This window comes from Chiloscyllium plagiosum, unplaced genomic scaffold (assembly GCF_037043375.1).
Source record: "Chiloscyllium plagiosum isolate Xiang-an unplaced genomic scaffold, Cpla_swu_hap1 HiC_scaffold_35, whole genome shotgun sequence".
NCBI classification, from domain to species: domain Eukaryota; kingdom Metazoa; phylum Chordata; class Chondrichthyes; order Orectolobiformes; family Hemiscylliidae; genus Chiloscyllium; species Chiloscyllium plagiosum.
Window position 1 is genome coordinate 15,633,888 of NW_028270173.1, and position 26,370 is coordinate 15,660,257.

The 26,370-nt window shown below is 46.1% G+C and overlaps 1 pseudogene across 1 annotated transcript in view; it reads left to right on the forward strand.

Annotated features, from left to right (window-relative positions):
• Positions 1 to 4,323: 4,323 nt before the first annotated feature.
• Positions 4,324 to 26,370, forward strand: part of LOC148140103 (E3 ubiquitin-protein ligase TRIM69-like) — a 63,891-nt pseudogene continuing 41,844 nt past the window's right edge. The window contains exons 1-6 of the transcript XR_015752914.1: positions 4,324 to 4,461; positions 15,316 to 15,543; positions 15,778 to 15,873; positions 19,458 to 19,691; positions 20,353 to 20,403; positions 21,423 to 21,570. The product of XR_015752914.1 is annotated as an E3 ubiquitin-protein ligase TRIM69-like (transcript). The remainder of the gene's footprint in view (positions 4,462 to 15,315; positions 15,544 to 15,777; positions 15,874 to 19,457; positions 19,692 to 20,352; positions 20,404 to 21,422; positions 21,571 to 26,370) is intronic.

The following is a 26,370-nucleotide window of genomic DNA, read 5'->3' on the forward strand; positions in this document are numbered from 1 at the left end:
ACACATCACACACAGGATGGCTGGAATCATGGTTTGGGAAGTGGAAAAGCATGGTAGTCTCCATCCTCACTTCCCTGATAGTGGTAGCAGGGGTACTGACAGCAATTGGCTGTTGTATCATACCTTGCGTATGGGGTTAACCCAGCGACTAATTGAGATGGCCTTGGCAAAACAAATGCCTCTAAAAGATAATCAGGCAGAAGGACTCAATCTCTTGAACAATGAGGGGATGGGTGACCTTAAGGAATTAGCCACTATGAATGAAGTCTCAGGGATGGTGCTAGTGAACTGAAAGGTAACGTATGAGACAAATGCCGAAGACAACACTTAGTAGCCAAGCAGAAAAGGGGGGATTGTAATGTATAAGGTTAAAATTGTCCAGAATAAGGGAACAGGTGTTGCTTCTGCAAAAGCTTGCATTATAAAATTAGGCTGCGCATGCAAATACTAAACAGTGAGAAGCGAAAACAGGTAGAATTATCTATGACTAATAAGGCAGAACAATCGTGGAGCAGGATGTACCAGGCATAGGAAAACAGAAGAAGCAAAACAGGTAGAATTATCTATGACTAATAGGGCAGAGCAACCATGTAGCGGGATGTACCAGTAACAGGAGAATAGTGTGCCAGTCGCAGGAGGGATGTGGCCAATGGATAGATTTTAGTTTGGCAGGATGATCGCACGAAGACAGCAAACTGTGCCAGGATCGTCACATATAAGGAGTGAGATAAATAAGTGTAAGGGGCGACAGGCTTAGAGTAAGGAGGAGTGAAGCTACATCTTGCGATAGGCTGCGCACTACAGCAAAAGTAACCCCTGGGGTAAAAGGGGAGTACCAAGAGACGCAGCTGAACTGCATAAATCAGATTGTAACCCTCAGATCGAGGTGCTTACTCGTCAGACACCCATTCTTGCAAGTACATATCAATAAAATTCGCTGCTTCAGAATTTGACTCGGACTGAAATTTATTAATATGTGAGTTTCGTTTCTCACAATCAGGATTCCTCTCTCAGGCACCACTCTAAACTCTGATTTCCAGCATCTGTAGTCTTCACTTCTGCCTACATTCAGGTTAAAGTTGCCTAACTATTTATAAGGAGGAAAAAGACAATAATGCAAACTCCCGATCCAAGTTTTTGACTTCAATTCGCCAAGTGAGGATGATGTAACCTTGCTCCTTCCATTTCTCAGAGCCTGCGTCAATGAACACGTGTCTTGAGCTGCGAGGGATTGCATGGCTGAGTAGTGTCCACAGAAGGTTTGGGCTTTGTGTAGAGCCATCTGGTTTTCCAAGGTTGTTTACATGGCTGTTGGGCATGTGCTGCATAGAGCTCTTGGGCACTCCTTCATTTACTGTCCACACAGATGGCTTTGTGGGCAGGTCCTGAAATCCCATGTATGACTGTAAATATGTGCAGCCGACGGGGAATTCATCTTTCTATATTCCAATGAGCAGAGGCTCAATCACTCAATTTCTCTTCAAAGTTCTTTCAAACATGGTATCTGCGAAATGAGCCTTCTCTGGACTGTCTTCAATGCCAGTAAATCTTGTCCTGGAATAGGAGGCCAAAACTGTTCATGTATCACAATGGTGATCTGACTAGTGCTTTATAATCCTGTAACAGAACTGACTTATTTTATGAGGCAAAATTTCAGATTAGAGTGGTGCTGGGAAAGCACAGCAGGTCAGGCAGCATCCGAGGAGCAGGAAAATCGACATTTCAGGCAAAGGCCCTTCATCAGGAATGGAGGCAGGAAGCCTACAGGGTGGAGAGATAAGTGGAGGGGGATGGGGCTGGGGAGAAGGTAGCAAAGAGTACAACAGGTGAATGGGGTGGGGATGGAGGTGATAGATCAGAGAGGAGGGTGGGGGAAGGTAACAAAGAGTACAATAGATGAATGGGGGTGGGGATAGAGGTGATAGGTCGGAGGGGAGGGTGGAGTGGAATGGTGGGAAGGGAGATTGGCAGGTAGGAAAGCTCATGTTGATAGTGCTGAGCTGGAAGGTTGGAACTGGGGTAAGGTGGGGGGAGGGGAAATGAGGAAACTGGTGAAGTCCACGTTGATGCACTGGGGTTGAAGTGTTCTGAGGCAGAAGATGAGGCGTTCTTCCTCCGGCGTCGAGTGGTGAGGGAGCAGAGGTGGAGGAGGCCCAGGACCTGCGTGTCCTAGGCAGAGTGGGAGGAGGAGTTGAAATGTTCAGGTGATGGGGCAGTGGGGTTGATTGATGTGGGTGTCCCGAAAATGTTCAATGGTCGGCACAATATCATGGGCTGAAGTGCCTGTTTTGTGTTGTACTGTTCTATGTTCCGTGAAGCGCTCTTGAAAAGGCATCCAGTCTCCCCAATGTAGAGGAGACCACATCGGAAGCAACGGATACAATAAATGACATTGGTGGATGTGCAGATGAAACTTTGATGGATGTGGAAGGCTGCTTTGGGACCTTAGATGGAGGTGAGGGAGGAGGTGTGGGCGCAGGTTTTGCAATTCCTGTGGAGGCAGGGGAGGTTGCCAGGATGGGAGGGTTGGTTGTTGGGGGAGCATGGTCCTGACCAGGTAGTCACGGAGGGTATGGTCTTTGCGGAAAGCGGAAAGGGGTGGGAAGGGAGATATATCTCTGGTGGTGGCGTCCGTTTGGAGATGATGGAAATGTCGGCGGATGATGCGGTTTATGCAAAGGTTGGTAGGGTGAAAAGTGAGGACCGGGGGATCCTGTTATGGTTGGATCGGTGGGGTTTGAGGGCGGAGGTGCAGGATGTGGATGAGATGCGTTGGAGGGCATCTTCAACCACGTGGGAAGGGAAATTGAAGAAGGAGGCCATCTGCTGTGTTCTGTGGTGGAACTGGTCCTCCTGGGAGCAGATATGGCGGATGTAGAGGAATTGGGAATACGGGATGGCATTTCTGCAGGGGGTAGGGTGGGGAGATGTGTGATCCGGGTAGCTGTGGGAGTCGGTGGGTTTGTAAAATTGTTAGTGTCATGTCAGTCATCATTAATGGAGATGGAGAGGTCGAGGAAGGGGAGGGAGGTATCAGAGATGGTCCAGGTGACCATTTATTCTTCATGGACTTTGCAATATTGCCAACATTCCATTTGGCATCTTTAACACCCACTGAAATCGATGCCAGCTTTCTGTGATGCATGGATTAAGACTCCTAAATCCCTCTGTTCAGTATCTCTAAGGGGAGAAGATCCAGCGGACGTTTATAAGCATGATTCTGGGGATGAAAGTCCTGCCAAATGAGAAGTGGTTGAGGACTCTGGGTCTTTACTCCTTGGTGTATAGAAGGAAGGGAGGGGAGCTGATTGAAACTTGTAGAATTCTGAGACACCTAGATAGACTGCACATGGAAAAGATGTTTCTACTGTAGGGGAGATTCGGACATGAGGACACAGCTTCAGAATGAAGGGATGACCCTTTAATGTTCAGATGAGGAGAAATTTCTTTAGCCCGAGAGTGGTTAATCTGTGGAACTCATTGCCACAGAGAGCTGTGGAGACCAAGTCATTGAGTGTATGTAAGACAGTGATTGGTAGATTCTTAACCAGTAGGGACATCAAAGGTTTGGGAGAAGGCAGGAGAATGGAGTTGAGGAACGTATCAGCCACAATCAAATGGATTAGCAGGCTTGATGGACTGAATGGCCTAATTCTGCTCCTGTACCTTATTGTTTTATAAATCTGGCCAACTCTGCCTTAATTTTTACTGAATGGCAGAACAGCTCAAGGAGCAAAATGGCCCACTCCTGCTGATTCTCATTTTTCTAGCTTTAGTAAATTGAAGTCTTGGGGCTGGTCAGACCCTTCATTGAACTGTACTAGAGGTTTGCCCAGTTTTGAGACACATAAGGCAGCCAAACTGTTCCAATCCCCTTCCATTTGATATTTCTACACAACTGCATGACTGTGATTAAGGGTCAACGCAGGAACATCAAATTGTTCAGTTTTAATTAAACAACATTGGTGTTGCAGTACTCTGCATATCGTGTAAAGAAGTGACAAATTGTTTAACTGCAAGAGAATATTTGAGACACACACTTTGTTTCTGTGGATCATGTTAAACGTTTTGCTGTCCCTTGCATCGAATGGATCCTGTGGAGAGTAGCGGATGGAGATGGCGTCACAGTCATGGGATGTGGTGAGGCTGAGTACATCACAAACGAGAAGACATTTGGTGGTTGCAGCAGCAATGCTAGAGTGAGGCAAATGCACCAGCCTAAGGTCTACTGGTGAGAAAAGTGCAGGTGCCAATCTGAGCCATCAGGTCCACACTAACACGCTTAGCCAAAGCTCCAGATCTGTGGCTCAGCCTGTGCGCCAGATGGCTGAGGTTGCGACGGCAATGAGTTTGCTCCCAGGCCAGGACCCTGCAGCTCTCGCAGTGGCTTCACAGGTGAGGCCGGCCCAGTGTGAAGTCATGGTGGTGGCACTGGTGGATGCGAGATGGTGTCGGAGTGTGGTAACTCATTGTTGCGGTAACGATGGTGTGATGATGTGAGGCAGCAGTCATGTCGTTGGTTTAGCAGCAGGGGACTTGAGGCATTGGCATGGAGAACTCTGTATCTGGGCCCATGTCTGAGCGAGAAGCTGGAGGTGTTCTAAAGGCCATATCACTTTATTGAGATAAGTTGTTTAAGATGAATTCCATTGTTTTATTTTTCTCAGTTTGTATTCTGTGTTTTGGCTTATTTTCTGTGTTTTAAGATGGCACTATCAGTGGTGACACTTAACAACACTTTTCACTGTCTTTTTTATTAGTACATCTGACAAGAGATCAAATCATTGGCCTGTGTCATGTTTCTGATCCATTTGTGTCACCAAAGTGTTTGAGTGCAATGGGCATGAAGTCATCTTAAAGGTGAAATAAGCCGTAAAAATTAATACTTTATCTTTTACTAACTTAATTCTTGCAGTAAGATTTGCCACTGCATAGTTAAATAATTAAATTTCTAAATGTGGTTGGCCTGGAATTCTGATATGACAATCACATTATGAGTTCCTGCCACCATTTTGGTGAATGCAATAGCAGTGTGCGTATGCAATGGTTGTATTGTAACTTGAATCTGAAATGAAAATAGTAGTCTTCTTGGTACTTTGTTGCTCATTTTGGATTGTATGACATTATTGATGTATGAATCTTCTTTTATTCTTGTACTGTCCCAATTCTTTAATTTCCTTTCTCTCCCTTCCTCACCTTGATTTGGCAAAACAACTTTATTTGCAACTATCCTCTTTTGTTATTGCTGAAAGTAGGAATTTACCAAACTAGGAATCATCAGCATGCGTTACATCTGACCGCTCTGAACAAACTCACTTCAGTGTTTGGGTTGCATAGACATTTCTTGACTTTCTCTATCACCATTTTGCAAGTTAATTTCAAGGCATGTGTTTAAACATTGTTTTTAATCAGAAGAAGGTATTAAGCGCTGGCATAGCAGAGTGTGGTTGTACAAAACACTGGTGAGGCCTCTTTTGAAGTAAAGTGTACATTTTTAGTCTCCCTGCTTTTGGAAGAATATCACTACAGCAGAGAAGGTTTAGAAAAGTTTTACAAGAATGTTACCTGGGCTGCAGGTTTTGGGTTATAAGGAGAGGCTGGATTGACTGGAACTTCTTTCAGTGGAGCACAGGAGGTTGACGTTTATAATATCATGAGAGTGTAGGTAAGGTGAATAGCAAAGGTGGCTTCCTGAAGATATGGGAGTTTGAAACTAGAGGGCATAACTTTTAAAGTGAGAGGAGAAAGATTCAAAATGGAACTTGGGGCGACCTTTTTACATCGGGGATGGTGCATATGTGCCAAAGGAAGTGATAGATGCACTTATGGTGACCACATTTAAAAGATATTTGGAAGATTCATGAATAGAAAACGTTTACAGGGACAAGGACCAAATACAGGCAAGTGGGACTAGATTAGTTTGGGAGACTTCGTTGGCATGGATGAGTTGGACCAAAGGAGCTGTTTCTGTGTTCTATGACTTGATGATTTGCTGCCTCAATGTCTCTATAATTCTTTTGATTTTTGTCAGCATTTTTCTTTAACATAAATTCTAGTTCAGTTTTACTGCAGCAGTTTTGATTGAAGACTCTGTGCCAAGTGAACCAGTTATCATGTCCTCCCACCATTCCCCAAATCCAAGTAAAATATGCCATAGAAAATTGATAGGGCTGCACGCACAGTGTACTTTATCATGCTATCAACAAAATGAGCAATTGAATATTTGTGAGTCAAGGGTTATTGACACTTATGTGGACAGTGATGAGAAAGAACATTAAATCAGAAAGAAATGTATTTTGTAACTCCACCAATATTCTGCAGTACAGATAGTTTCATGGGGAGAAACATTATGTGGAAATGGCCTGATTAATGCAATGAATTGCACATCATATCCAACACAGATCGTTAAATCGGTCTTCACCGCAGTCTCACTCCACATAAATGTTGGAAAGGCTGAAGTCCGACTTAATGTTTAAAAGGAACCTATATAGATATACGAGTTCCTTTCTACTGAATACTATGACATAAAACCTCCCTTAATGTGACATTATTTACATGAAAATTGATACATTTATAAATATAAAAAACAATATTCACAGACCTGTACAAACCCAATCCACTTTGTCAGTGTTACTTTACCATGAAAGGACATTACTGCAGCAGGATTAGATTTCCAGTGAAGTGAAATTGACAAGTTTATCACAGTTGCAGACATTAACCTGAAAATAACAGAAACACTCATTGTTGACCTTGGCACTTGCCCATTGCCTGAGTCCAAATTGAAGAGAGCCAAATATCACAGCAGCAGCTGGTCTCCCAACTCCTGTGCCACCGAAAGTGCATCAGAGTCTCCCTGCTGAAAATCATAATACCAAGAATCCCCATCACTATGAAGAAAGTGGGAATTAGATTAGATTCCCTACAGTGTGGAAACAGGCCCTTCAACCTAACAAGTGCACACCGACCATCCGACAAGTAACCCACCCAGACCAATTTCCCTCTGACTAATGCACATGACACGATGGGTAATTTAGCATGGCCAATTCACCTAACCTGCACATCTTTAGACTGGGGAGGAAACCCACGCTGACATGGGGAGAATGTGCAAAATCCACAGACAGTCGCCCAAGGCTAGAATGGAACCTGACACTGTGAGGCAGCAGTGTTAACCACTGAGCCACTGTGCTGCCTCTTCAAGAGGTTTAGTGGGGGAAATACTCATGTTTGTATTTGCTCAAGGGACATGTGTTCTTCCTGCTGGGCTATTCCTAGATGCCCTTGAGAAAGTGGTGAGTTCTCTTCTTGAACGGCTGCAGTCCATGTGCAAACTCACATGGTCGACCCACAACACCCTGAGGGAGGGAATTCTTGGGTTTCCACTCAATAGCAGAGACAAGTTTCCAAGTCAGGTTGGTGAGTGATTTGGAAGTAATTTGCAGGGGGCCGTGTTTCCATGTATCTGCTACTTTGTCATTCGAGATGGACTTGGTCATGGGTTTGCAAGGTGCTGTCCAAGGCTTTTTGGTGAATTTCTGCAGTTCAGCTTGTTGATAGTACACACTGCTGCTACTGAGCATTGGTTGCGGAGGCAACAGGTATTTGTTGATGTAGTGCCATTCAGGTGCGCTGCTTTGTCCTGGATGATGTCAAGCTTCTTGAGTATTGTTGGAGCTGCATCCACCCATGCAAGTGGACTGTATTCCATCACACTCTTTGCTTGTGCATTGTAGATGATAGCTGAAAATGTGTTGCTGTAAAGCACAACAGGTCAGGCAGCATCTCAGGAGCAGGAGAATCGACGTTTCGGGCATAAGCCCTTCTTCAGGAATGAGGAAAGTGTGTCCAGCAGGCGACGATAAAAGGTAGGGAGGAGGTATTTGGGGGAGGGGCGCTGGAACTGCGATAGGTGGAAGGAGGTCAAGGTGAGGGTGATAGGCCGGAGTGGGGTGGGGGCGGAGAGGTCAGGAAGAAGATTGCAGGTTAGGAAGGCGGTGCTGAGTTCGAGGGATTTGACGGAGACAAGGTGGGGGGAGGGGAAATGAGGAAACTGGAGAAATGTGAGTTCATCCCTTGTGGTTGGAGGGTTCCTAGGCGGAAGATGAGGTTCTCTTCCTCCAACCGTCGTGTTGCTATAGTCTGGCGATGGAGGAGTCCAAGGACCTGCATTTCCTTGGTGGAGTGGGAGGGGGTGTTGAAGTGTTGGGCCCCGGGGTGGTTGGGTTGGTTGGTCCGGGTGTCCCAGAGGTGTTCTCTGAACCGTTCCACAAGTAGGCGGCCTGTCTCCCCAATATAGTGGAGGCCACATCGGGTGCAGTGGATGCAATAAATGATGTGTGTGGAGGTGCAGGTGAATTTGTGGCGGATATGGAAGTATCCCTTGGGGCCTTGGAGGGAAGTAAGTGGGGAGGTGTGGGCGCAAGTTTTGCATTTCTTGCGGTTGCAGGGGAATGTGCCGGGAGTGGAGGTTGTGTTGGTGTGGGGTGTGGACCTGACGAGGGAGTCATGGAGGGAGTGGTCTTTTTGGAACGCTGATAGAGGAGGGGAGGGAAATATATCCCTGGTAGTGGGGCCCGTTTGGAGGTGGCGGAAATGACGGCGGATGATACGCTGTATATGGAGGTTGGTGGGGTGGTAGGTGAGGACCAGTGGGATTCTGTCCTGGTGGCGGTTGGAGGGGCGGGGCTCAAGGGCGGAGGAGTGGAAAGTGGAGGAGATGCGGTGGAGGGCATCGTCGACCACGTCTGGGGGGAAATTGCGGTCTTTGAAGAAGGAGGCCGTCTGGGTCGTTTAGTATTGGAATTGGTCCTCCTGGGAGCAGATGCGGCAGAGATGAAGGAATTGGGAATATGGGATGGCATTTTTACAGGGGGCAGGTGGGAGGAGGTGTAGTCTAAGTAGCTGTGGGAGTCGGTCGGTTTATAGTAGATGTCCGTGTTAATTCGGTCGCCCGAGATAGAAATGGAAAGGTCTCTGAAGGGGAGGGAGGAGTCTGAGACGGTCCAGATGAATTTGACGTCGGGGTGGAAGGTGTTGGTAAAGTGGATGAACTGTTCAACCTCCTCATGGGAGCATGAGGCAGTGCCGATACAGTCATCGATGTAGCGGAGGAAAAGATGGGGTGAGGTGCCAGTGAAGCTGCGGAAGATGGACTGTTCCACATATCCTACGAAGAGGCAGGCATAGCTGTGGCCCATGCGGGTGCCCATGGCTTCTCCTTTGGTTTGTAGGAAGTGGGAGGATTGGAATGAGAAGTTGTTCAGTGTGAGGACCAGTTCAGTCAGTCGAAGGAGTGTGTCAGTGGAGGGGTACTGGTTGGAATGGCGGGAAAGGAAGAAGCGGAGGGCTTTGAGGCCTTCGTGATGGGGGATGGAGGTGTATAGGGACTGGATGTCCATGGTGAAGATAAGGTGTTGGGGACCGGGGAAGCGAAAATCATGGAGGAGGTGGAGGGCGTGAGTGGTGTTTCGAACGTAGGTGGGGAGGTCTTGGACTAAGGGGGACAGGACCGTGTTGAGGTATGCAGAGATGAGTTTGGCGGGGCAGGAGCAGGCTGAGACAATGGGTCGGCCGGGGCAGTCAGGTTTGTGCATTGTAGATGATAGACAGGCTTTGGGGAGTCAGGAGGTGAGTGACTTCATACAGTATGCTGAGCCTCTGACCTGCTCTGAAACCTACTGCATTTATATGGTGAGGGCAATTGTACTTCTGGTTAATGGTTACCACTGGGATGTTTTCAGCAGGGAATTTAATGAAGCCATTGCATGTCAATGGGCAGTAGCTGGATTGGCTCTCATTCGGCATTTGTGTGGCACAAATTTTAATTGACATTGTCAGCCTAAGCTTCTATATTGTCAAGTTCTTGCTGCATTTGTACATGTTCTGTTTCAGAATATGTGGAGTCAGGAATGGTGCTGAAGGATGTGCAATCATCAAACTTCTGACCTTATTGTGGAGGGAAGGTCATTGATGAAGCAACTGAAGATGGTTGGGGCAAGGGCACTACACTGAGGAACTCCTGCAGAGATATACTGGAGCTGATATAATTGAGCTCCAACAAGCACAACCATTTTCCCGTGTGCCAGGTAGCCAGTGGAAAGATTGCCCGCACAACTCCCGATTTTCACCGACTCCAGATTTGCTCGGTTGCCGAGATACCACACTTGATGAAAGGTGGCTTTGATGTCAAGGGCTTTCACGCTCAAGTCGCCATGTTAAAATAAGTAAAACTTCGGCTAACTTGTGGAATGTGGTCTATTCTTGCAATGTTTCTTCCATTCCCTCACCATTCTGTCCCCATGAGTTAAAAACAATGACTGCAGATGCTGGAAACCAGATTCTGGATTAGTGGTGCTGGAAGAGTACAGCAGTTTAGGCAGCATCCGAGGAGGAGCAAAATCGACGTTTCGGGCAAAAGCCCTTCATCAGGAATGGTCCCCATGAGTTTCTCAATCACACTTGTGAGAAATGATTTGGTGTTACCCTTGGAAAGACTCCACTGAACCCAGTCTGAGAACCACTGACTGATTCATCTCCGACACTGTCATGTAGCACCACCTACCGCCTGTGGAGCAACATTACAGGCAGGAAGGCCCTAGGGTTCCTGCAGCTCACAGCTCACTCTACCCAGTCAGTGCCTCTCTACAATTGAGTTTCTCTTTGTTTCTTCGCTGCCCCCTCTTTCTTTCCCCCAGACCGAGACCGACCCCCATCAGTTTACAGCTGGCAGGAGGTAGGAGGATGGTTTGAAATTATGGGATGGATCTGTCAATGCCTTTAATCCCGCAAATTGTCAGCGGGGCCAAGTTTTTCCCGCCATCATTTCTTCCCACATGGAAGAAGGGAAAGATCCTCTCTGTGAATGTGTGGGTGAAAATGTGGAGATAGGACATTGTGTTTGCATTGTAAATGGACACCTGTCCATCCTCATAGTCCAGGAAAACCCCAAACCTCTGGGGATTCATATTTGAGGAGAGGGAGCTCCATGCGTGGGAGGTGGTGGTAAAATAACCTCTTCTGGGACACAGCTCCACAATCCAGAATCCAGTCTCTGGGCTCGGTCGATTCCCCCTTTCCTCTTCACAGACTCTTAGGCTACTGCCAGAGCCCACCTGTTCTTCCCCTCCATTTCTACCTCCCAGTAATGTCTCCCTGATGTGAATCCCTTTGATCTCAGGACACTGCTCCAGGAATCAGATCTCTCCGGCAAGTCAGGGAGTGGCTGCTCGGTGTCTCCGAGTCTCACACTGGTCAGGTCCTCAGACAGGATGAGCCGGGGATGTGCTGTGTTCGGATCCAGAGTCAGAGAGGCTGGAGCTGGGGGAAAGATCAATTAATAATCAGAGAGAGAGAAAGGGGCAAAAAAGAGAGGACGCAAGAGAGGAGGTTGGGAGGAGGGTGTAAGAATTTGGGGGAGGTAGGGCGATTGGGGAGGGGTGTGAATATTGAGGTAGGAAAAAATAGTGAATTGGTGGGATAATTGAAAGTTGCTGACCGGAGGGAGAATTTACAGCATGTGAGGGGAGGGGTGAGGTAGGAAGAGTGGGTCTGAGCAGCAGCAAGGAAGAAGGAACCATGGGATTAGTGTGGAAGAAAATAGAAGGAAAGACTATGGGAGAGGATGAAAGATTGTACGTGGGGAAAGGGAAGGAAGAATGAGGAGGTGGAAACAGAGAGGAGGCGAGAGGAAAAGGCAGACCTGACTGGGGAAGGAAGAACGGGGAGCGCAAGAAAAGTTGAGGTAGATCAGGAAAACGTGGAGTGGAAGTGCAATGAAGAGACAGGGATGAGTGAGGTATTGCATTTTTGAATATTTAACCAAGGTAGGAGTTTCATATTGAATTGTGGGACCTTAATAAGTGTAGTGAAACAGAGGAATCTTGGAGTTCAGGCGCACAGTTCTCTGAAAGTGGACTGACAGGTAGACAGGGCAGTGAAGAAGGCTTTTGGCACACTGGTCTTCATCAGGGCAATGAGGACAGAAGTTGGGAAGTCATGTTCCAGTTTTACAGGACATTGGTGAGGCTGAATTTGGAGTATTGTGTTCAGTTTTGGTCTGTTCCTATGAGAAGGACGTTATTAAACTGGAAAGAGTGTAGAAAAATTTAGAAGGATGTTAAGAGTTTGTTAAGAGTTTGTGAGTCCATTCAGAATTCTAACAACAGTAGGGTAGAAACTGTTTCCAAACCAGCTGGTGCATGTGTTCAGGCTTCTGTACATTCTCCCCAATGGAAGAGAGTGTAAACAAACATTGCCAGAGTGGGATGCACCTTTGAGAATTCTGGCAGCCTTTCCTTGACAGTCGGCCTGGTAGATGGATCCTACAGATGGGAGTTTGGCCTTTGAGATCGTCGGGGCCGAGTTCACGACTCTCTGTAACTGTCTCCTATCTTGAATGGTACAGTTGCCAGGTAGTGATACATCCAGACAGAATGCTCTCGATGGCACACCGACAAAAGTTGGCAGGGGAATTTGCTGTCATGCCAAATTTCCTCAGCTGCCTGAGGAAGAAACGATGTTGTTGGGACTTTGTAACCACTGAGTCCACATGAAGATTCTAGGAAAGCTTGTTGTGGATGATCACTCTCAGGAGCTTGACGCTCTCCACTCGTTCCACCTCTGTGCTGTTACTGTGAAGGGGGGCATGAGTAACATCCTGCCAAAAGTCAAGAATGAGTTCCTTGGTTTTGCCGGCATTGAGAGCTTGGTTGTTATCAGTGCACCATTTTTCTAGGTCTTCCACCTCCAGTCGTAGTCTGTTTCATTGCCAGCTGAGATTTGACCGACTATGGTGGTGTCATCAGCGAATTTGTAAATGACATTATTGTGGTAATTGGTGACGCAGTCATGGGTATACAGCGAGTGTAGTAGGGGGCTGAGTATGCACTCCTGGGGGATCCAATGTTGAATGTTAGTGAGGATGAAATATTGTCCCCAGTCTTCACTGATTGTAGCCTGAAGGTCAGGAAACTGAGGATCCAGTTGCAGAGAGTGGGACTCTCTAATAGATTGCTAAGTTTTGTAATCAGTCTTGAGGGGATAATAGTGTTGAAGGCTGAACTGTAGTCAATGAGTAGGATTCTTAAGTAGCTGTACTTGATGTCAAGATATTCTGGGGAAGAGTGAAGGACAAGTGATATAGCATCTGAAGTGGATCTGTTGGTCTGATAGGCAAATTGGAGTTGGTTTAGAATAGTGGGGAGGCTGGAGTTGATTAATGCCTTGACCAGCTTTTCAAAGCACTTCATGACCAGCAAAGTTAGGACCACTGGGCAGTAGTCATCGAGACATGCTGCATGAACCTTCTTAGGCACAGAGATGATGTTGGCGACAAGGTATTGGTGATCATACAGGCACAGAGAGTAGGAGTGAATGGGACATTTTCACATTGACAGGCTGTGACTCATGAGAAATGTCCACAATATATAACAGTGAATAAAAGCTGGGGACCAAGTGTAATCTTTTACAGATTTGTGGGGAGTACAATGCTCAGGGGGAGAGTGTGTTGTGAGGAAGGTGTAAAACGGGTTTTGAGGAATTGTCAGGCTTCAAGAATGAGCAAGAATTGCCCAGATAGAACATAATGTGGAGAACTGTAAAACCATGTGGAGAAACAGATTTGCAGGGTATTTCCAAAAGAATGAGGTTGAGGATGCAGGTGTACAGTAGGACCTTGGTGTCCTTTTCAATAAATCACCGAAAGTTACCAAGCGGGTGTATGACGAAGGCTAAAGTAATGCGAGTGAGCCTTCATTGCAAGGGAATCTGAGTACAGGAGCAAGGAGAACTTGCTTCAGTTGATAGGTGCTCAGTTATCCTGCATTTGCAGGACTTTATGTACGTTTCATCTCCATATCGGAGGAACTAAATACAGTAATTATCATTCGGTGAACACAGCAAAGGGTCACCAGACTCATTCCCAGGATGACGGGATAGCATCCAATGATAAGCAGCTAGGCAAACGGAGCCTGTATTCCCCAGAGTTGTGAAGAATGAGAGGTGATCAAGCTGAAACTCACAAAGTGTTTAAAGAGGTGGACAGTGCCTCTTCAGGGAAGATATTCCCAATGACTGGAGATTCCTGAACCAGGGCCCAACTTAAACATAAGGCGGTTCTCACTTTGGTCTGAGAGAGGAAACATTTTGAATTCACTTGGATGGTGTCGTGGAGAAAATGTAGAGAATCACCAGGAGATGCGAAGAGTTCTTCAAGGAGTAGGTCTTTTATTTACAAACAGACAACTGTGACACTTAGAAAGCAAATTCTTGAGTGGCCCCTTTTTTTATTCCTTTATTTATTATGTTTTTGTTCGCTTATCAGCATATCCAACTGTATTAATCGAAATTACCTCACTCCAGCTATTCAATAAACCAATGATGTTAATTCCCATAATGTCTCCAGTTCTGCCGCTATAGTTTTTCCTACTTTCTACTTAATGTTATTCTAATGTCACAATTAGATATTTGCTACAATGATCTTCCATCCCAGAGTAACCTGTCATGATTAGATATTTAGCTCCCCGTCTACTAAAATGGTCTCCTGTCTCAAGCTGACTCTACTAACTATTAATTAGATATTTAACATCATGTCCTAAATATTTATTGTTACAACCTGTCCCAGTCCTGCCATGATGATATTTAGGAGGTGAGGCTTACTTTACTAACTGTGTTATTTCATCCCACCATAATGACCTTTCAGCCTCAACCTTACTCTGCTATTGGTGTAAGGGCATTCCACTATTGTTATCCCATCCTGCCACAGTGACCTTTTGACGAGTGTCGCATTCCACAGACCCCTTGCAACAGATCGCCAGTGGTCTTCATGCTTTACCCCTTCCCATGCTTTCATGCTCTATTTTCCATAATGGCTGTGAAACTTTCTAACTCTTTATAGCAGAGGGGCGTGAGAGATCATATGTTTCAGAAAGGAGGTCACAGATTTTTGATTTCCAACGGCATTCAGGGTTATTGGAATGGGGGGTTGTAAAAGGCACTGCAGTAGTCGATCAGACAAATCATATTGAATGGTGGGGGCTGAATAGCCGAGACCCGTTCCGATTTCCTGTCATCAGTCTCTGAGTATTGCAGTGAAATTCATCGGGGAAACGTTGAAACTGAAAGCAGTTTGTCTCAGGAAGTACTGAGGGTGAACATGGCTTCCAGACAGCAGGGAGAGAGTTGGACCGAGGAGACAATTTGTCCCATTTGCCTGGAATTCTTCATCGATCCGGTTACACTGGATTGTGGACACAACTTCTGCCGCTCCTGTATCACCCAGAATTGGGAAAAGAAGGAGATAATGTCCTGCCCGGAATGTAGAGAGGTGTTTCCGGAAATCGGGCCATAGCGAATCTGGCCGAGAAAGCTCGAAAATTAAAGCTGGATCTGAAAGAGAAGGAAAGTAAACCTCACTGTGAGGAACATCAGGAAGATCTGAAGCTGTTTTGTGAAAGTGACAAGAAATTGATCTGTTACGTTTGTAGAGATTCGCGGGAACATAGAACTCACAACTTCCTGCCGATCAATGAAGCTGTTGATATCTACAATGTAAGCATTATATTTTGTAATCCATATTTCTAATCAACCTTTTCCGACCATTCTATGAGACACGTCTGGAGCAGGGGAGACTCGGATCCCTCCGTCAGGGACCACAGACAGGAACTCTATCGCTGACAATGCTCCCCAGTAACGTTCGTCTTCTTCTGAAATATTTTTAAAAAGGTTTTATCACTTTTTCAGGGGCGAACACCTTAAGAATGTAATTTTATTTTCCAATTCCAGGATCAACTGAAATATTCCTTAGATTCTCTCACAGAGAAGAAATCGGCAGCTCTACAAACGGAACTGATCCAGAAGCGGAGGATTTCCGAAGTGAGGGTGAGCTCTCCCTGTGCTGATTTTCCGGATTTGGAGATGCCGGTGTTGGTCTGGGGTGTACAAAGTGACACAACACCAGGTTATAGTCCAACAGGTTTAATTGGAAGCATACTTTTTTTTTAATTTCAAAAATATACTTTATTCATAAAATATTTTGATGATCTGTATAGTTGGTCATGCCATACATACGTAAACATTTCATTTCTTTGCATACAGAGATCAGAATTTATCATTTGTACATACAGGTCTGTACGTTTATCATATGTCCATATATTTATCTGAGGTGTCAGCAGAGCCCAAGTGACTGCATGGGCCCCCTGTTCTTCGTTCGGCAGGCAGATGTTACACGGTGGTCTTTCCCCACCGTGCCTTGGCGGCAGCTGCCCGAAGCTTCAGCGCATCCCTCAACAAGTAGTCCTGAACCTTGGAATGTGCCAGTCTGCAACACTTAGTCGCCGTCAACTCCTTCAGCTGGAAGATCAACAGGTTTCAGACCACCCAGAGAGAATCCTTCACTGAGTTGATGATCCTCCAGGCACAGTTGATGTTCGTCTTGGTTCGCGTCCTGGGGAATAGACCAAAGAGCACGGAGTCCCACGTCGCGGCGCTGCTCGGGACGAACCTCTACAAATACCATTGCATTCCTCTCCAGACTTCTTCTGCACAGGCACATTTCAGAAGGAGGTGTGTGACAGTCTCGTTTCCCCACCCCCCACCCCGCAGTCGCTTCGAGGGCAACTTGCAGTGCAGCTGAGAGTCCAGGCGTGCATGAAGGATCTCACAGGCAGAGCCCTTCTCACCACCAGCCAAGCCATGTCTTGGTGCTTGTTAGAAAGTTCTGGCGATGAGGCATTCTGCCAAATGGCTTTGACAGTCTGCTCAGGGAACCGCTCGATAGGATCCGCCCTCTCCTTTTCCCGAAGGGTCTCAAGGCCAGTACGTGCTGACCACTTCCTGATGGACTTGTGGTCAAATGTGTTTTTCTTCATAAACTTCTCCATGAAGGACAGGTGATACGGAACGGTCTAACTACTCGGAGCATTCCGCGGCAGCGAGGCCAGGCCCATCCTTTGCAACACCGGGGACAGGTATAACCTCAGTATGTAGTGACACATGGTGTTTGCGTACTGGGGATCCACGCAGAGCTTGATGCAGCTACACACAAAGGTGGCCATCAGGGTGAGGGTAGCACTGGGTGTATTTTTCCCCCGTTGCCCAGGTCATTTATACATTGAGTTCCTTCGGACCTGGCCCATGTTTGATCTCCATATAACTTGGAAGATGGCCCGGGTGACTGCAGTGGCACAGGTTCTGGGAATAGGCCAGACCTGCTCAAAGTATAACAGCAATGACAGTGCTTCACACCTGATGACCAGGTTTCTTCCCATGATGGAGAGTGACCGTAGCTTCCATCTGCACACTTTCTGCCTCACTTTGCTGATACGCTCCTCACCAGACTTGGCGCACACCCAAGCCCCCCCCCCCCCCCACCCGAAACAAATACCCAGCACCTTCAGGTGGTCGGTCCTGACGATGAAGGGGATCGAGGATTTATCAGCCAGTTCCCGAAGAGCATGGCCTCGCTCTTGCCTCGGTTTACCTTGGCCCCCAAGGCCCATTCAAACTGGTCACATATGCACATGAGTCTGCGCACGACAGTGGATCCAAGCAGAAAACGGCAACATCATCCATGTACAGGGAGGCCTTAACCTGCAGGTCCCCGCTGCCAGGAATAGTCACCCCTCTCAGGCTCGCATCCTTACTGATGGACTCGGCAAACGACTCTATGTAGCACACAAATTGGAAGCACACTAGCTTTCAGAGCGTCGCTCCTTCATCAGGTAGTAGTGGAGGGCTCAATCCGAACACACAGAATTTATAGCAAAAATTTACAGTGTGATGTAACTAAACAATTGATTGTCTGTTAAGCCTTTCATATGTTAGAAAACCATGACAGTTTCACTTCTTTCATATATAAATCACAAAACTCTTTTTAAAAAGGTTGCATTCTCAGGTTAGCTGTTAACAATGGTGATAGCTGGACAACATGTTGAAGGTGTTAGCCTCCTGTGTTCTCTGTCTTTGTCATGATGTTTAGATTGATTCTAATCTAAAAAGTGAGATAACGGAGTTTACATGAATTCATGCAGTTTTTGAGCAAAGTACAATGTAGCCCTGCAAGTACAAATTCACCCCCCAAAATATATGTGTGTATGTGGGTCTTTGTCTGTGTGTTTGTCTATCTGGGTTGGGGGTTATGAGTGTGAGAAAGTGTGTGTGTAGTGAGTGCAGAGAGTCTTAAGTCTGTGAGGGGGTGCACATGTGAGTGTGGGAGTATGTGTGTCTGTAAGGGTGTGTGTGGGTGCCTGTGTGCACGTCTGTGTATATGTGTGTCCATTTGTATGTGTGTATAGGAGTGCCTGTGTGCGTGTGAGAGAGTGCGTGTGTCGGACCATCTTTGTGTGTGTATAGTGCAATGATGGTCACCTGTAATGTGACATGAACCCATGGTCCTGATTGAGGCCCTCCCTCTGGGTACCGAACTTAGTATCAGCCTCTGTTCGGTCACATTTCGCTGCTGCCTGTCCCGAACTCCGCCTTGGAAGATTGTCACCCGAAGATCCCAGGTCGAATGTCCTAGACTACTAACGTGTTCCCCAACTGGGAGAGAGCACTACTGTCTGTTGATTATTGTGCGATGCCCATTCACCCATTGTCATAGCCTTTGCTCGGTTTCCCCAATGTACCATGCCTCCGGGCATCCTTGCCTGCAATGTATAAAGTAGACAATGTTGGCTGAATCACATGAGGACTTGCCATGTACAGGGTGGGAGGTAGCCCCACACGGAATAGTGGTATCTATGTCCACACTCTGACACGTCTTGCAGCACCTACCGTGATAGGGTTGTATGGAGTTGTCCTGAGAGCAGGGCAGCTTGCTACGAACAACAATCTGTTTAAGGTTTTGCGGTTGTTTAAAGGCAAGTAGTGGAGGTGTGGGGAAGGCGACCTGCAACACATTATCAATGAGGATGAGCACCTCACCAAAACCTTCACCCTTTGCGGGGTGAATTTGTACTTGCAGGGTTACATTGTACTTTGCTCAAAAACTGCATGAATTCATGTAAAACTCCGTTATCTCACTTTTAAGATGAGAATCAATCTAAATATTATGGCATAGACAGAGAGCACAGGGGGCTAACACCTTCAACATATTGTCTAGCTATCACCATTGTTAACAGCTAACCTGAGAATGCAACTATTTTGAAAAATGATTTTGTGGTTTACACATGAAAGAAGTGAAACTGTTATGGTATTCTAACAGATGAAAGGTTTAACAGACAATCGATTGTTCAGTTGCATCACACTGTAAATTTTTGCTGTAAATTCTGTGTGTTTCGATTGAGCCCTCCACTACCACGTGATGAAGGAGCGACGCTCCGAAAGCTAGTGTGCTTCCAATCAAACCTTTTGGACAATAACCTGGTGTTGTGTGATTTTTAACTCTGATTTTCTGGGGTCTCGATTAGTTTTGTTTCCTTTTACGGGGGGACATTAATGAGGTTTCATATTTCATTTGGTAGGAACAGGGGAGCAGTCTGCAGACCCACATCATATCCGAGTTCACTAAAATGCACCCGATTCTCACTGAGAAAGAGCAGCGTATACTCAGAGATCTCAGGGAGAAAGAGGAGAGGATTGTCGAACCAATGGAGAAAAATCTTCGAGGGATTCAGGAGAACTTAAATTCTATTGAGGAGGAACTCTCAAAGTTACAGAAAGAGATGGAACAAAAAGACAACCTGATGTTTCTGAAGGTGAGGGAAGATACTGCAGGTTATTTCAGACAGATTTCGGACATGATGGCAACTGTAAAAATAATATGGAATGTCGTGTAAAAAAGTGAACCGAACTTGTGACTGTCCAAACGATTCTGCCGTTGTCACTGAAGAAGGATCAATGCTTCCGCAGCATTCACTCTGATTTCTCTCCACGGATCCTTCTACACTTGCTGAGATTTTCCTGTAAATTTCCGATCTTTTCAAATAACAACTGCCACATTGCAGATCCTCGGGTATACCGACATTATCCCGGGAATGGGTCGTGATGTTTTTATTTGTTCTCTTTTATTCTCCATGTTCCTCAAGTTTAATTATTTCCTGGATCGGAAAGAGAAGGAAAGTAAACCTCACTGTGAGAAATCATCAGCGAGATCTGAAGCTGTTTTGTGAAACTGACAAGAAATTGATCTGTTACATTTGTAATCCATTTACAGTCCCATGTGGAGAGTGTGTGGGTGTGTCTGGTACAATGGGAGTGTGAGAGTCACTATGTCTGTATTTTACCCTCTCCTCAATCTTCCTTACAAAATGTCTCACTTCACACTTCCGTGTTATGTCTGTTCATTTCAGCAGCCTGTCTGTCTACTCCTGAAATCTGTTACTGCCATCCTCACTGTTTGTGATGCATTTTTTTCAGGAGGAAGGTTGTCGGAAGAGAAGGTAGGACATGCTCTTTACTATCACTGCAGTTTGCTCAATAACTCAGGGACAGATTATTAGGGGATTATTTCCTGGTTATTGTCGCCACTTTAAATGGTGACAGTTATTTCCGTTATGGTTCACACAGGAGTGTTTTCATTATAAGAAATTTATTGCAGGGTTGAGACCGTATTAGATTTTATGAAATTCTTCTACAATACTGTAAACAATGACAAATGCCTGTAAATGATACAACCTGGTTCCGAGGCTGGAAGGGATCACTGTCCTGATTTTCGTGACTGTTTGTGTGACTGTGACTGTGACCCTCCCCCTGACCCAGAGAGAGAGAGACATGGCCCAGGGAATGGCCACCCCTGTCCCTGCATGTTTCCTGACCAACCCAGGACAGTCAGAGTTGAAAGGGGGAATTTCATTTTTTACAATACTTACTCAGATTGTAGCCTTGATAAAGGGTACAATAAACACAAAATTAAAAAAAAAAACTTTAATTCGTGTAATCTAATGTTCTGAGGTATTTTACAGGTGCGTTGGAAAGTACAGTAAAGTGTCACTGAGCTATTTATCTAGATGATTAAAAGGGGAAAGAGGAATGGAGAGATGAAGGATTCAGATCTGAGGGTCTCAGCAGCTGAAGGTCCAACATCCAATGGGGGGAGAGATTAAAATCAGAGATGGTCAAGAGGCTGGAAGTAGAGGAACAGGATTCTCAGAGGGTTGTGGGACTCATACATTACACAGTTGGACATGATGCTTTTAGATGTTTCAGTTTTTTTGTCTCTGTTCCACAAGCTCTGTTTATAATACAACAAGGGGTTGGGGGGAATGTTCACTATCTCCTGAAGTGTGTGATGTCTCATTACCTAATCTGTTTTCAGGACATGGGCCTTTCTCTGGACTTAGGGGTTTCCAATCCTTGCCCTTGCATTATTGAATTCGTGTTGGATCATTTACAAAAATAAGATGAACATTCTAACCCATTGACTTAATCATGAAAATTGCGGAAAACTTGAATATTTAAATCTTTTCATAAATGTTCTAACAAAGCAGAGCTTATAATGTCATCTGTTTCATGTTTACAGGATTCATGCTGAGATGAAGACACTCTCAGCTGCTGCTGCCTCTCTGTCTCTCGGACAGTTCACCGGCCCTTTACAGTACACAGTCTGGAGAGAGATGATACACACCATTCACCCAGGTAAACACTGTATTCATTTTCTTGATGATTGATCCAGTTATGCAGGATCTCCAAGGCCCCACTTTACATCTTCACATCCTAGTTGTTAATTCTGGGAGACTCTCCCTGGAAGCATTGTATTTTCTGTGGGTCAATTTGGGTAAGTGTCTCTGTGTGTCAGAGCAGTGAAGGATTCTGTCTAACCAGAGGTATAGAACACAGTAACAGGATTTTGAGAGGAGACTGAATCTGGAGCGACATTGGAGGAACAGGTTTTATCATAATATTAGGAAGGCATGTAGACATTAAAGAGCCAGTGTTAACAGGCGCATATGTAAGGGGGGTCATGAGAAATAAAAACAGTAATTGCTTGAAAAGCTAAGCAGATCTATCAGCGTCTATGGAGACAAATCTGAGTTAGCCTTTCAGATTGAGTCAGCCTTCCTCAGAGCTGATAGTAGCTGTGAAAAGTCTTTTTTTTTTGCAGAATGTACAGAGGAGGAGGAGTTAAGGAGGAAATGATAGATTGGGAAAGACCCCAAAGAGAGAGAAAAACCGTTAGAAAGACAAAGAAGTGGATAATGACTAGGCTCGAAGAGTGAATATCTTGTAATGGAGACTGTTAACAGTGAATAATAGGCAGAGTAAAATGGCAGTGATAAGAAGATCTACTATGTAGTCATGGGAGAGCTCTGGGCCTAAAATTATTGGCCTTGAAATTGAGTCCAGGGAGCTGCAGGGTCTGGAAGTGGAAAATGAGCTGTTGTTCTTCCAGACTGCGCTGAGCTTCTGTAGTGCCCTGCAGCAAGCCTGAGACCGAGATGTTGCCCAGAGAACAGGCTGGTGTGTCAAAGTGGTCAGCAACTGGAAGTTCAGGGTCTTTTTTCAAGCAGAACACAGATACTTTGTTTTTCCAATATAGAGGAGACCACCTTGTGAGGAGTGAATGCAAGAGACTTGATTGTGCAAGACTGAGGAGGGAGGAGGTAAATGGGCAGGTGTTGTACCTTCGACAGTTGCTGAGAATGTTACCGTGGGCTGTGAGTGGTGTTGGAAATAAAGAAAGAGTGCAGCAGGGTATCCCAGAGAGAACTGACCCTGCAAAAGGCTGATAAGGGAGCGAAGGGAGATATGTGTCTGGTGGTGACATCTTACTGCAGCTGGTGGAAATGGTGCCTGATGCTTTTCCAGTTGTGGATGCTGGTGGGATGGCAGGTTGAGACAAGCAGAACGCTATCGCTGTTGTGGCAGAAAAGAGAGGGGGTGAGGGCAGAAGTGTGGGAGGTGGGTCAGACCTGATTGAGTGCCCCGTAAACAACAGTGCTGGGGAATTCTCAGTTGATGAAGGATGTGGACATTTCTGTAGCTCCCTTGTCAAAGTTTGCCTCATCAGAGCGTATGGAATAGAGATGGAGGAACTGGGATAATGGAATGGAGTCTTTGCAGGAAGAAGGGTAGAAGGATGTATACTCCAGGTAGCTGGGAGAGTCGGCTTTATAGTGGATAATATTGGTCAGTCTATCCCCAGAAATGGAAACAAACATGTCAAGGAAGAGAAAGAAGGAATTACTGATAGAACAGTAAAAGATGAGGGGGGGTGGCGGGGGGGGGGGGGGGTGGTAAGGGTGTGGAAGTTCGAAATTGGTTGTTTTGAGAATGGGGGGAGAGGATGGTCGAGTGGGGAATGTGGGATTTAGATACTTTAGTGAAGAGAAGGAGTTGCAAACACTGAGAGACAACATTGTATAAGAGAAGGTGTGTGATGGTCTGACTGAAGTGGTCAGTGATGAAAACTGTAGCAGATAAATATCAACCAAAATAACTGTGGATGCTGTAAATAAGATACAAAAACAGAAATTACTGGGAAAGCTCAGATTTAATGTTTTGGATCGAGTGACCCTTCCTCAGAACTGATGGTAGCTCAGAAAATGTCGGTTCGTATGCAGATGTTATTGTGGGAGTTAGTGTAAGGACTGTATGATAGATGGGCATAGAGCCCAAATACAATGAATGGCATTTGAACAGACCAAGAGATGGATAACAATCTGCCTCGGAGGGTGAGGAGCTGTTAATGGGACCATTTGTGGCTAACAATGGGTTGTGTGTCATACCAGACTCTGTATAATGAGGCTTGGTCCGTTGGGGTTGAAGTAAGGACATGGGAGAGCGCAGACCTTAAAATTATCGAACTTGATATTGGGTCCTGGAGGATGCAGAGTCCAGAAATGGAAAATGAGATGTTGTTCTTTCAGCTTGTGCTGAGCTTCACTGGAGCACTGCATCAAGCCTGTGACAGAGATGTTGGACAGGGAACAGGATGATGTGTTAAAGGAGCAGGCAATTGGCAGCTCAACGTCATTTTTATAGACAGAATGAAGTGTACAGCAAAGCGGTCACCCAGTCTCTGCTTTATTTCCCCAGTGTAGAGGACACCACATTGTGAGCAGCGAATGCAGTAAATTAGATTGAGTGAAGTGCAGAGAAGGCGTTGTTTTTCACCTGGAGGTCTGTTCGGGCCCTTGAATACTGAGGCGGGGTGGGGGAGGAAGGATACGGACAGGTGTTCCATTTCTTCAGTTATGGGGGAAGGTACCATGAGGCTGTGGGGGACTGTTGGGAGTGAGGGAAGAGTTGACCAGGGTGTCCTGAAGGGAACAGTCCCTATGGAAGGTGGACAAGGGAGGGGAGAGGAATATGTGTCTGGCGGGGGCATCTTGCTGGAGGTGGCAGAAATTATGGCAAATGAACTTCGAGGTGGGATTGTAAGTTAGGACAAGGGGAACCTTATCACTGTTGCAGGAGGAAAGAGAGATGGTGAGGGCATAAATGCCAGAGATAGGTTGGACACTGTTGAGGGCCCTGTCAACAACTGTGCTGGGGAATCCATGGTTCAGGAGGAAGGTGGACATTTTGAAAGCTCCATTGTTGAGTTGACAGCATCGGAAAAAATGCGATGGAGATGGAATAACTGGGAGAAAGGAATGCAGTCTTTATAGGAAGCAGAGTGCGAGGATGTACATCCAGGTACCTGTGGGAGTCAGTGGGTTTATAGTGGATATTAGTGGCCAGTCTATCACCAGAAATGGAAACAGGAATGTTGAGGAAAGGAAGGGAGAAGTCAAGGATGGCCCAGGTGAAGGTGAGAGCAGGGTGGAACTTGGAAGGAGTTTAGCATCGATGATATTATCAACACATTAGAGAAAGACTTGTGTGCGAGACTGGAATGGGACTATAACAAGTAATGTTCCATGTACCCCGCAAAGAGACAGACAAGACTGGAGGCCCATGTGGGTACCCATGGCTACCCCTTGGACCCAAAAAAATGAGGGGAGTTAAAAGAGAAGTTGAGGGTGAGGATGAGCTCGGACAAGGGGAGGAGGGTGGTGGGGTAGGAGAGGTGGTATCTTTGATCCAGGAAGAAGTGGAAAGCCCTGAGACCATCCTGGTAGGGGATGGAATTGTGGAGGGATTGCATATCCATGGTAAAGAGAAGGCAACTGGAGCCGCAAACTAACTTTTGGAACTGGCATAAAGTGTCAGAGGAATGTTGGCTGTAAGTGAGGAGGGACTGGAGCAGGGGAGACAAGACTGAGTCATGGCAGGGAGTGATGCGTTCTGTGAGGCCGGAGCAGGCAGAATGAATGGGTCTGCCTGGGCAATCCTCTTTGTGCATTTTGAGAAGGAGGTAGAAGTGAACTGTGTGGGGTAGGGGGACTATCAGCTGGAGGCATTTGGAGTGGGGGCAGATCCCCAGATGAAATGAGGTTGGTGATTGCTGTTGACACAACGGCCTGATGTTTCAGCAAGCTCAGCTCTCATTCCTTTGCAATTACCCTTGTTTAAGCTTAGCACAGTTATTTCCCAACAAGATCCTCCCTTTCAAACTGAATGCTACATTCCTCCATGTTATGGTCAGTGTTGACTCTGACATCATTTACTAAACCTGCCTCATTATACATTACCAGATTCAAAATAGCCAAATACGTAGTTGTATTTACAATATTGTTCTAGGAAACTATGTGCTCATGGTTTCCACTGCTAATCTCACAGTTTCAATCGACATGTTGATAAAAGTTGCCCAAACATTTGCCCCTGATAAATGTTTGAGGATAATGTTACTTGCACTTTTTATCTCCTGATTATTCTCTGCCCCACCGTGTAGCTAGTGTTTGGGATCTTATAGACCATTTCTGCCAATCTTCTTATTTTGTGGAATGAGTCTGGTTGGTGGCTGGGAGTAGTGGAAGGGAGGGGGAGGGGCTCAGAAGCGATTGGGGGATGGGTAGGGAGATTATTTGAAATGGAAGATCTCGTCGTTAAGTCCTCCTGGCTGTCGACCGCCCAGGTGGTGAATGTGTTGTTCCTCCAATGTCGGGTTTGAATCATTGTGGCCTCCTCCATTGTCCAACCTTCACAATTCCCTCTCCCCTCCACCTCACTCTCCCCTCCACCTCACTATCCTTGTCACTCCACATCCCCCTGACAGTCTGCTTGCCTGCACCAACCCATCAATGCCCCCTCACTCTCTCCTGCTCTCCCATTCCCCCTCAATCTCACATCCACCTCCTGATCACTCCTCCCACCCTGTCAGCTCATGCTTCCCTCTCCCTCACTAGCCTCTTGAACACAGCTTCCCAATCTAGTCACTTTCCCCTCAACCTCGCTCTGCTCTCACCCTCTGCCTTATACTGCCCCTCACTCCTATCTCATGTTCACCCTCCCCCTCCACACCATTCCTTCATAATCACTCTGCCATGATTACCCCCACCCCTGACTCTCCCCTCCCTTTTAACCTTGCCTCCTCAAACTCCTCTTCCCCTT